At 46.5% G+C, this 12797-nt stretch overlaps 1 pseudogene; it reads right to left on the bottom strand.

Annotated features, from left to right (window-relative positions):
• Window positions 1–228: 228 nt before the first annotated feature.
• LOC135536735 (transient receptor potential cation channel subfamily M member 1-like) lies at window positions 229–12046 on the bottom strand (annotated as a pseudogene).
• Window positions 12047–12797: the final 751 nt, after the last annotated feature.

The raw sequence follows: 12797 nt of genomic DNA, 5'->3' as shown, positions 1-12797 counted from the left end.
GGGGTTCAATGATGATGGATATTGGTTGTGTTGACTTATTACATGTAGAGGGTCAAATGATTGTACACGTGACACATGAATGACGATACAGGATGACACAAATAAATGGGACGGTTTTATTGATGCATTAAATTAACATAAAACAATTCAATTATTAAATTGTCGCTTTACTTTCATCACAAATTATAATCTTTTAATGTCCGAATATATTTTGAATACATTAGGTTTTTACTTACAGTATGTGGTAAAAAAATAGTTTCTAAAATGTACGTAAGGCTTTAAAAAACAAACATTTTAACTACCAAATTGTCTAGATACTAAAACCGTCACTTATGACGCACGCAATGCATTGTGGACAGGAATTCTAAGTGTTATGCTAATGTCGTTTATGGGAACATATCCTGTATAATAATGTCTTCCCTACTCACCAGAGATCGTTTCTTCATGCATTCCATCACCATGAGGAAGATCTGCTGGGCCTGACCGCGGTTGTAGTTAAACGTCTTCTGTATGGTGACCAGGAGCTGGTCCTTCACGCTATCACTGACCAGGCTGAGGGGAGACAGAGAGACTGGTCAGACCACCTCTACAGTCTACTCTTTAGACTGACCAGGCTGAGGGGAGAAAGAGAGACTGGTCAGACCACCTCTATAGTCTACTCTTTAGACTGACCAAGCTGAGGGGAGACAGAGAGACTGGTTCGACCACCTCTACAGTCTACTCTTTAGACTGACCAAGCTGAGGGGAGACAGAGAGACTGGTCAGACCACCTCTATAGTCTACTCTTTAGACTGACCAAGCTGAGGGGAGACAGAGAGACTGGTCAGACCACCTCTACAGTCTACTCTTTAGACTGACCAAGCTGAGGGGAGACAGAGAGACTGGTCAGACCACCTCTACAGTCTACTCTTTAGACTGACCAAGCTGAGGGGAGACAGAGAGACTGGTCAGACCACCTCTACAGTCTACTCTTTAGACTGACCAAGCTGAGGGGAGACAGAGAGACTGGTCAGACCACCTCTACAGTCTACTCTTTAGACTGACCAAGCTGAGGGGAGACAGAGAGACTGGTCAGACCACCTCTACAGTCTACTCTTTAGACTGACCAAGCTGAGGGGAGACAGAGAGACTGGTCAGACCACCTCTACAGTCTACTCTTTAGACCGACCAAGCTGAGGGGAGACAGAGAGACTGGTCAGACCACCTCTACAGTCTACTCTTTACACTGACCAAGCTGAGGGGAGACAGAGAGACTGGTCAGACCACCTCTATAGTCTACTCTTTAGACTGACCAAGCTGAGGGGAGACAGAGAGACTGGTCAGACCACCTCTACAGTCTACTCTTTAGACTGACCAAGCTGAGGGGAGACAGAGAGACTGGTCAGACCACCTCTACAGTCTACTCTTAAGACTGACCAAGCTGAGGGGAGACAGAGAGACTGGTCAGACCACCTCTACAGTCTACTCTTTAGACTGACCAAGCTGAGGGGAGACAGAGAGACTGGTCAGACCACCGCTACAGTCTACTCTTTAGACTGACCAAGCTGAGGGGAGACAGAGAGACTGGTCAGACCACCTCTACAGTCTACTCTTTAGACCGACCAAGCTGAGGAGAGACAGAGAGACTGGTCAGACTACCTTGACAGTCTACTCTTTAGACTGACCAAGCTGAGGAGAGACAGAGAGACTGGTCAGACCACCTCTACAGTCTACTCTTTAGACTGACCAAGCTGAGGGGAGACAGAGAGACTGGTCAGACCACCTCTACAGTCTACTCTTCAGGCTTAGAAAATGCTCAAAAGTTATATTCCATTTGAAAGAATTTGCAATGTGCTTCAGTTTGGAGTTTACATTCTTAGTACTATTCAGTTGGTTACATTGTAACTAAATCAATTTTATTATATTTTTATTTAACCTTTATTTAACTATTTAATTAATTTAACTCAACTTAATTTAACTTAATTAGTTAATTAAACTTAATTAATTTAACTCAACTTAATTTAACTTAATTAATTAATTAAACTTAATTAATTTAACTTTATTTAACTCAGTTAAGAGCAAATTCATCAGAACACGGGCCTGTTCTAGTTCTGGTTCTGCTCGTGTGGACATTAGATCTCAGCCCTGTTCTAGTTCTGTTTCTGTTAGTGTGGACATTAGATCACAGCCCTGTTCTAGTTCTGTTTCTGTTAGTGTGGACATTAGATCACAGCCCTGTTCTAGGTCTGTTTCTGCTGGTGTGGACATTAGATCACAGCCCTGTTCTAGTTCTGTTTCTGCTCGTGTGGACATTAGATCACAGCCCTGTTCTAGTTCTGTTTCTGCTCGTGTGGACATTAGATCCCAGCCCTGTTCTAGTTCTGTTTCTGCTAGTGTGGACATTAGATCACAGCCCTGTTCTAGTACTGTTTCTGCTAGTGTGGACATTAGATCACAGCCCTGTTCTAGTTCTGTTTCTGCTAGTGTGGACATTAGATCCCAGCCCTGTTCTAGTTCTGTTTCTGCTAGTGTGGACATTAAATCACAGCCCTGTTCTAGTTCTGTTTCTGCTAGTGTGGACATTAGATCACTGCCCTGTTCTAGTTCTGTTCCTGCTAGTGTGGACATTAGATCACTGCCCTGTTCTAGTTCTGTTTCTGCTAGTGTGGACATTAGATCACAGCCCTGTTCTAGTGCTGTTTCTGATAGTGTGGACATTAGATCACAGCCCTGTTCTAGTTCTGTTTCTGCTAGTGTGGACATTAGATCACAGCCCTGTTCTAGTTCTGTTTCTGCTAGTGTGGACATTAGAACACAGCCCTGTTCTAGGTCTGTTTCTGCTAGTGTGGACATTAGATCACAGCCCTGTTCTAGTTCTGTTTCTGCTAGTGTGGACATTAGAACACAGCCCTGTTCTAGGTCTGTTTCTGCTGGTGTGGACATTAGATCACAGCCCTGTTCTAGTTCTGTTTCTGCTCGTGTGGACATTAGATCACAGCCCTGTTCTAGTTCTGTTTCTGCTCGTGTGGACATTAGATCCCAGCCCTGTTCTAGTTCTGTTTCTGCTAGTGTGGACATTAGATCACAGCCCTGTTCTAGTACTGTTTCTGCTAGTGTGGACATTAGATCACAGCCCTGTTCTAGTTCTGTTTCTGCTAGTGTGGACATTAGATCCCAGCCCTGTTCTAGTTCTGTTTCTGCTAGTGTGGACATTAAATCACAGCCCTGTTCTAGTTCTGTTTCTGCTAGTGTGGACATTAGATCACTGCCCTGTTCTAGTTCTGTTCCTGCTAGTGTGGACATTAGATCACTGCCCTGTTCTAGTTCTGTTTCTGCTAGTGTGGACATTAGATCACAGCCCTGTTCTAGTGCTGTTTCTGATAGTGTGGACATTAGATCACAGCCCTGTTCTAGTTCTGTTTCTGCTAGTGTGGACATTAGATCACAGCCCTGTTCTAGTTCTGTTTCTGCTAGTGTGGACATTAGAACACAGCCCTGTTCTAGTTCTGTTTCTGCTAGTGTGGACATTAGAACACAGCCCTGTTCTAGTTCTGTTTCTGCCAGTGTGGACATTAGATCACAGCCCTGTTCTAGTTCTGTTTCTGTTAGTGTGGACATTAGATCACAGCCCTGTTCTAGTTCTGTTTCTGCTTGTGTGGACATTAGATCACAGCCCTGTTCTAGTTCTGTTTCTGCCAGTGTGGACATTAGAACACAGCCCTGTTCTAGTTCTGTTTCTGCTAGTGTGGACATTAGATCACAGCCCTGTTCTAGTTCTGTTTCTGCTAGTGTGGCCATTAGATCACAGCCCTGTTCCCTGTTCTGTTTCTCATCCAACGTCCTATATACTGTCTCTAACATGAATTTGACATGTGTCTGACATATATTTCACATGTATTTCACATGTATTTGAAATATATTTGACATGTATTTGAAATATATCTGACATGTATTTGAAATGTATCTGACATGTATTTGACATGTATTTGACATGTTTTTAAGCATATATTTTTTTGACATGTATCTGACATGTATTTCACATGAATTTGACATGTATTTCACATGTATTTGACATGTATTTCACATGTATTTTACATGTATCTGAAATATATTTGACATGTATCTGACATGTATTTGACATGTATTTGACATGTATTTCACATGTATTTTACATGTATCTGAAATATATTTGACATGTATCTGACATGTATTTGACATGTATTTGACATGTATTTGACATGTATTTCACATGTATTTCACATGTATTTGACATGTATTTCACATGTATTTCACATGTATTTTACATGTATCTGAAATATATTTGACATGTATCTGACATGTATCTGACATGTATTTGACATGTATTTCACATGTATTTGACATGTATTTCACATGTATTTGACATGTATTTCACATGTATTTGACATGTATTTCACATGTATTTGACATGTATTTCACATGTATTTTACATGTATCTGAAATATATTTGACATGTATCTGACATGTATTTGCCATGTATTTGATATGTTTTTAAGCATATATTTTTTTGCAGGTATGCGACCCAGGTCTGTTTCTCACCCGTCGTCCTCAGAGTATCTGTGTGCGAAGGAGATGATGTCAGAGGCCCGTCCACTGCCGTCACAGACCACCACCGGGACAGGGGGGTCCTCCCTCAGGCTCTCCAGGACTATGGAGATGACGTTGGGACCCCCCTCCAGGATCAGACAGACCAGAGGCACCCCCTGACCCAGACCTGGCAGAGGCAGACAAAACAGCATGTTATAGACCCCCTGACCTGGCAGGGGCAGACAAAACAACATGACCCCTGACCTGACAGAGGCAGACAAAATAACATGACCCCTGACCTGGCAGACACATACACAACAACATGACCCCTGACCTGACAAAGGCAGACAAAATAACATGACCCCTGACCTGGCAGAGGCATACACAACAACATGACCCCTGACCTGACAGAGGTAGACAAAATAACATGACCCCCTGACCCTGACCTGGCAGAGGCATGCACAACAACATGGCCCCTGACTTGGCAGAGACATACACAACAACATGACCCCCTGACCCTGACCTGGCAGAGACAGACACAACAACATGACCCCTGACGTGGCAGAGACATACACAACAACATGACCCCTGACCTGGCAGAGACAGACACACCAACATGACCCCCTGACCCCTAGCCTGGCAGAGACAGACACAACAACATGACCCCCTGACCCCTAGCCTGGCAGAGACAGACACAACAACATGTTATAATGACGAAAAAGACAAATAGCAGCAAAACAAAGTTCCCAGACTTAGTTTTTTTTTAAAGCTTATTTCTAAATGGCAATAAATTTGAACCTTGAATAATTTTCATAATGCCTCCTAATTAGTTCCTATTCATGTTGTTAGGCCTCAGACACACAGTGCTGTCTGTAGTCAGTATGTGGTCCTCAGCGGTGCTGTCTGTAGTCAGTATGTGGTCCTCAGCGGTGCTGTCTGTAGTCAGTATGTGGTCCTCAGCGGTGCTGTCTGTAGTCAGTATGTGGTCAGTATGTGGTTCTCAGCGGTGCTGTCTGTAGTCAGTATGTGGTCCTCAGTGGTGCTGTCTGTAGTCAGTACGTGGTCCTCAGCGGTGCTGTCTGTAGTCAGTATGTGATCCTCAGACACAGTGGTGCTGTCTGTAGTCAGTATGTGGTCCTCAGTGGTGCTGTCTGTAGTCAGCATGTGGTCCTCAGCGGTGCTGTCTGTAGTCAGTATGTGGTCCTCAGCGGTGCTGTCTGTAGTCAGTATGTGGTCCTCAGCGGTGCTGTCTGTAGTCAGTATGTGGTCCTCAGCGGTGCTGTCTGTAGTCAGTATGTGGTCCTCAGCGGTGCTGTCTGTAGTCAGTATGTGGTCCTCAGCGGTGCTGTCTGTAGTCAGTATGTGGTCCTCAGACACAGTGGTGCTGTCTGTAGTCAGTATGTTGTCCTCAGGTCCTCAGGTGCTGTCTGTAGTCAGTATGTGGTCCTCAGCGGTGCTGTCTGTAGTCAGTATGTGGTCCTCAGCGGTGCTGTCTGTAGTCAGTATGTGGTCCTCAGCGGTGCTGTCTGTAGTCAGTACGTGGTCCTCAGCGGTGCTGTCTGTAGTCAGCATGTGGTCCTCAGCGGTGCTGTCTGTAGTCAGTATGTGGTCCTCAGCGGTGCTGCCTGTAGTCAGTATGTGGTCCTCAGTGGTGCTGTCTGTAGTCAGTATGTGGTCCTCAGACACAGCGGTGCTGTCTGTAGTCAGTATGTGGTCCTCAGCGGTGCTGTCTGTAGTCAGTATGTGGTCCTCAGCGGTGCTGTCTGTAGTCAGTATGTGGTCCTCAGCGGTGCTGTCTGTAGTCAGTATGTGGTCCTCAGCGGTGCTGTCTGTAGTCAGTATGTGGTCCTCAGCGGTGCTGTCTGTAGTCAGTATGTGGTCCTCAGCGGTGCTGTCTGTAGTCAGCATGTGGTCCTCAGCGGTGCTGTCTGTAGTCAGTATGTGGTCCTCAGCGGTGCTGTCTGTAGTCAGCATGTGGTCCTCAGCGGTGCTGTCTGTAGTCAGTACGTGGTCCTCAGCGGTGCTGTCTGTAGTCAGCATGTGGTCCTCAGCGGTGCTGTCTGTAGTCAGTATGTGGTTCTCAGCGGTGCTGTCTGTAGTCAGTATGTGGTCCTCAGCGGTGCTGTCTGTAGTCAGTACGTGGTCCTCAGCGGTGCTGTCTGTAGTCAGTACGTGGTCCTCAGCGGTGCTGTCTGTAGTCAGTATGTGGTCCTCAGCGGTGCTGTCTGTAGTCAGTATGTGGTCCTCAGCGGTGCTGTCTGTAGTCAGCATGTGGTCCTCAGCGGTGCTGTCTGTAGTCAGTATGTGGTCCTCAGCACAGGTGCTGTCTGTAGTCAGTATGTGGTCCTCAGTGGTGCTGTCTGTAGTCAGCATGTGGTCCTCAGCGGTGCTGTCTGTAGTCAGCATGTGGTCCTCAGCGGTGCTGTCTGTAGTCAGTATGTGGTCCTCAGCGGTGCTGTCTGTAGTCAGTATGTGGTCCTCAGCGGTGCTGTCTGTAGTCAGTATGTGGTCCTCAGCGGTGCTGTCTGTAGTCAGCATGTGGTCCTCAGCGGTGCTGTCTGTAGTCAGTATGTGGTCCTCAGCGGTGCTGTCTGTAGTCAGTATGTGGTCCTCAGCGGTGCTGTCTGTAGTCAGTATGTGGTCCTCAGCGGTGCTGTCTGTAGTCAGTATGTGGTCCTCAGCGGTGCTGTCTGTAGTCAGTATGTGGTCCTCAGCGGTGCTGTCTGTAGTCAGTATGTGGTCCTCAGCGGTGCTGTCTGTAGTCAGTATGTGGTCCTCAGCGGTGCTGTCTGTAGTCAGCATGTGGTCCTCAGCGGTGCTGTCTGTAGTCAGTATGTGGTCCTCAGCGGTGCTGTCTGTAGTCAGTATGTGGTCCTCAGCGGTGCTGTCTGTAGTCAGCATGTGGTCCTCAGGGGTGCTGTCTGTAGTCAGTACGTGGTCCTCAGCGGTGCTGTCTGTAGTCAGCATGTGGTCCTCAGGGGTGCTGTCTGTAGTCAGTATGTGGTCCTCAGCGGTGCTGTCTGTAGTCAGTATGTGGTCCTCAGCGGTGCTGTCTGTAGTCAGTACGTGGTCCTCAGCGGTGCTGTCTGTAGTCAGCATGTGGTCCTCAGGGGTGCTGTCTGTAGTCAGTACGTGGTCCTCAGCGGTGCTGTCTGTAGTCAGTACGTGGTCCTCAGACACAGTGGTGCTGTCTGTAGTCAGCATGTGGTCCTCAGCGGTGCTGTCTGTAGTCAGCATGTGGTCCTCAGCGGTGCTGTCTGTAGTCAGTACGTGGTCCTCAGCGGTGCTGTCTGTAGTCAGTATGTGGTCCTCAGCGGTGCTGTCTGTAGTCAGTATGTGGTCCTCAGCGGTGCTGTCTGTAGTCAGCATGTGGTCCTCAGGGGTGCTGTCTGTAGTCAGTACGTGGTCCTCAGCGGTGCTGTCTGTAGTCAGCATGTGGTCCTCATAGGCCTCAGACACAGTATTAATGTCAGGGTAGTTGAAGTCAGAGGTGACAGCTGAGCATCCCTTTGTTGTCCCTGCCTTATCACAATCTCCAGGCATAGGATGACAAAGGGAAACCCACAGGTCACATAGATCAACTCCTCGCCGGGGTACAGCAGTGCAGGACAGGCTCTCTCTGATCAACACACCTAAAGAAGCCTGGACTATGACAATACGAGGGTATGTTGTATCTATGACACAAACACTGGGTATAGTTCCAACATTAGCATTAACATTAGATGATTCATGGTAAATATGAAGTTGTTCTGGTCTGAGACCTGAAGACTTGTTGTTAGTTAGCTCCCTGAGCTAATGCCTTGATCTTTAGCTCAACGGGCTTACACTGCCTGGTGTCACACAGACAACCCCACCACCACCAATCTGTCAGACTTACGTGTGTTGATCTTCTGCAGGGAGATGTGTTTCTCCAGCTGACGGCGAAGACGGACCTCAGCGCCGTACTTTCCGTGGGTCCCGTTATCTGCTAGGATGAAGTGGGAGTGGCTGTTGTTGAGGACAGACAGCTTGGACATGGGGTTGGACATGGCCTGGTACGGACGTGTCACCTGGGCGGGAGACATAGAATAACATCATGTTAACGTGGAGTTGATTTGAGGAGTTGATTTGAGGAGTTGAATTGAAGGTGGGGAGTATAGTTGAGTTGAATTGAGTTGAGGAGTTGAATTGAGTTGAGGAGTTGAATTTTTATTTTATTTTTTATTTTATTTTATTTCACCTTTATTTAACCAGGTAGGCTAGTTGAGAACAAGTTCTCATTTGCAACTGCGACCTGGCCAAGATAAAGCATAGCAGTGTGAACAGACAACACAGAGTTACACATCGAGTAAACAATAAACAAGTCAATAACACAGTAGAAAAAAAGGGGAGTCTATATACAATGTGTGCAAAAGGCATGAGGAGGTAGGCGAATAATTACAATATTGCAGATTAACACTGGAGTGATAAATGATCAGATGGTCATGTACAGGTAGAGATATTGATGTGCAAAAGAGCAGAAAAGCAAATAAATGAAAACAGTATGGAGATGAGGTAGGTATAATTGGGTGGGCTATTTACCGATAAGACTATGTACAGCTGCAGCGATCGGTTAGCTGCTCAGATAGCAGATGTTTGAAGTTGGTGAGGGAGATAAAAGTCTTTGAGTTGAATTTAAATGGAGAATCCAACACCTTAACAAGTTCCCAAGTTGCAGTTATCTGTGACTTACGTCTCTTCCTATCAGATCCTCCTTGTTCTCCACGATGCCCCATGGTGCGACCCCAATGGCACATACCTTCCCCCTGGACTTGGAGGAGTGGTCCTTCAACGCGTCTCCAACATGCCGGATCACCCCTAGGATACACATGGAGCCCGTTCAGCACTAACAAGAGACGTGGACTCCATTCAGACATTAGTAGAGTGGATTTGGACTCGGACTCAGACTTGAACACGAGGGACTTGGTACTCGACTCGGACTCAGACTTGAACACGAGGGACTTGGTGCTGGACTCGGACTCAGACTTGAACACTAGGGACTTGGTACTGGACTCGGACTCAGACTTGAACACTAGGGACTTGGTACTCGACTCGGACTCAGACTTGAACACTAGGGACTTGGTCCTCAACTCGGACTCAGACTTGAACACTAGGGACTTGGTACTCGACTTGGGACTCAGACTTGAACACTAGGGACTTGGTACTCGACTTGGGACTCAGACTTGAACACTAGGGACTTGGTACACGACTCGGAATCAGACTTGAACACCAGGGACTTGGTACTCGACTCGGACTCAGACTTGAACACTAGGGACTTGGTACACGACTCGAATCAGACTTGAACACCAGGGACTTGGTACTCGACTCGGACTCAGACTTGAACACCAGGGACTTGGTACTCGACTCGGACTCAGACTTGAACACTAGGGACTTGGTACTCGACTCGGACTCAGACTTGAACACTAGGGACTTGGTACTCGACTTGGGACTCAGACTTGAACACTAGGGACTTGGTACTCGACTTGGGACTCAGACTTGAACACTAGGGACTTGGTACACGACTCGGAATCAGACTTGAACACCAGGGACTTGGTACTCGACTCGGACTCAGACTTGAACACTAGGGACTTGGTACACGACTCGGAATCAGACTTGAACACCAGGGACTTGGTACTCGACTCGGACTCAGACTTGAACACCAGGGACTTGGTACTCGACTCGGACTCAGACTTGAACACTAGGGACTTGGTACTCGACTCGGACTCAGACTTGAACACCAGGGACTTGGTACTCGACTCGGACTCAGACTTGAACACCAGGGACTTGGTACTCGACTCGGACTCAGACTTGAACACTAGGGACTTGGTACTCGACTCGGACTCAGACTTGAACACTAGGGACTTGGTACTCGACTCGGACACAGACTTGAACACTAGGGACTTGGTACTCGACTCGGACTCAAGATTTAGTGACTTGCCTACGTTACCGTAGTTTTGCTAGATACCTCAGTGACCATGTCAGTGAATGTAGCACGTCGTTAGCAAACTACAGTACGTACCAGTGCTGACTCCGCCAGTGAGTATCCAGGCTCCGGTGGTGACCGCAGCCTGGATCAGACCCTTCCCAAACACCTGCTTTAGTTTGGGCTGCAGGTCAAAGTTCTGCAGTCCCCGTGGACGGAGATGAGCAGGGTGGGGAGCTCCAGCTGCCAGTCTTTCACCATCAGGTGGAGCATGTTGTCTGGCTTGGAATCGTACGCCACACGGATGTACTGTAGGGGGAGAGATGGATGGAGAGAGAGGAGGAGTAAATGAGAAAGGAGATGAAGACATTTCATACAAACGCCACATGGATGTACTGTAGGGGAGAGATGGATGGAGACAGTGAACAAGATGATGGTGGCATGGTTCATGTCTTCATGTCTTCATGGCTCATGTCTTCATGTCTTAATGTCTTCATGCTTCATGTCTTCATGTCTTCATGGTTCATGTCTTCATGGTTCATGTCTTCATGTCTTCATGGTTCATGTCTTCATGTCTTCATGTCTTCATGTCTACATGTCTTCATGGTTCATGTCTTCATGTCTTCATGGTTCATGTCTTCATGTCTTCATGGTTCATGTCTTCATGTCTTCATGGTTCATGTCTTCATGTCTTCATGGTTCATGTCTTCATGTCTTCATGTCTTCATGTCTTCATGGTTCATGTCTTCATGTCTTCATGGTTCATGTCTTCATGTGTTCATGTCTTCATGGTTCATGTCTTCATGGTTCATGCCTTCATGTCTTCATGGCTCATGTCTTTATGGTTCATGTCTTCATGGTTCATGTCTTCATGTCTTAATGTCTTCATGCTTCATGTCTTCATGTCTTCATGTCTTCATGTCTTCATGGTTCATGTCTTCATGTGTTCATGTCTTCATGGTTCATGTCTTCATGGTTCATGTCTTCATGTCTTAATGTCTTCATGCTTCATGTCTTCATGTCTTCATGGTTCATGTCTTCATGGTTCATGTCTTCATGTCTTCATGGTTCATGTCTTCATGTCTTCATGTCTTCATGTCTTCATGTCTTCATGGTTCATGTCTTCATGGTTCATGTCTTCATGGTTCATGTCTTCATGTCTTCATGTCTTCATGGTTCATGTCTTCATGTCTTCATGGTTCATGTCTTCATGTCTTCATGGTTCATGAAGACATTCTATTTCAACTATTGTTTACGTTGAGGAGCGATGAGAGAGATGAGAGAATGAAGGATTGAGGAGGAGAGGAAAAGGGTCAGGAAGTGAATGTATAAATGGAGGATGCTTCAAAGGAATGAAGGAAAGAAAATGGCGTCTAACCATGGCCTTGTTGACATGTCCTCCTCCCTGAAACTCCATGATGCCATATGTGTCTGTGGGCGTGGCCTGTGTGTGTTTAAGCACGGACCAGCGTTCCATGGGCACCGCCCCTTGACTGTCCTGACCTGCCTCTTCCGCCGCCCTAGTGGTCACCCCCGGGATGATGGCCACATGCTGGTTCACTACCTGACCACAACTGCACCTGGAGGTAGAAAGGGAGGACATAGGGCTTATAAATGCTTATTTCTGGTGTTATAATGCATTATAACCACTTCATAGTGCTTTCTAAATGTTGGTTTGTAAAGTGTTAACGGAAGCGTGATGGAATGTGAAACACGAACAGACTGATGGTGTAAACAGCTATGAAAGATGACTAGTAGTAGCATCGTCAACGTAGCATAAAGCTACCTCACCATGTTACTGACAGCTGTTAGGGTTCATGTTTGTGTGCTGACCAATTTCAGCTGCATCTCTGTTCGCTTTTGAGCTATCTGAGAGGGGGGGGGGGGTTGGTCACGTTAAACGTTAAATCCCCACAATCACCACCATGTGAAAGGATTTGGGCCTTAATAAGGGATTTGGGCCACGTAACGGCAGGTTGTTTATACAATTTTTTTTTTTTTTTACTGAGAGCGTTTCGGTACGAGTGGAGATTTCATTAAGTCTACGTCCCAAATAGCATCATGTTCCCTTTGTAGTGCACTACGTTTGACAGCTACGTTTGATCAGGACTGATAACAGTGCTCTATATAGGGCATAGGATACCACTTGGGATGTACCCTAAATTATACAGCACTCTAAAAACACAGAGGGTTTTATTTTATTAAACTGGGTCAGTGAAAGCCCTCTCTCTCTCTCTCTCTCTGCCTCAACAAATGATCTGGTGCTCAACATGGAAGCATATGAGAACAGTGAGGAGCCAGGAAAATTGGA

Source organism: Oncorhynchus masou, unplaced genomic scaffold, assembly GCF_036934945.1.
Source record: "Oncorhynchus masou masou isolate Uvic2021 unplaced genomic scaffold, UVic_Omas_1.1 unplaced_scaffold_657, whole genome shotgun sequence".
NCBI classification, from domain to species: Eukaryota; Metazoa; Chordata; class Actinopteri; order Salmoniformes; family Salmonidae; genus Oncorhynchus; species Oncorhynchus masou.
This window is presented reverse-complemented; position numbering and strand designations above follow the sequence as displayed.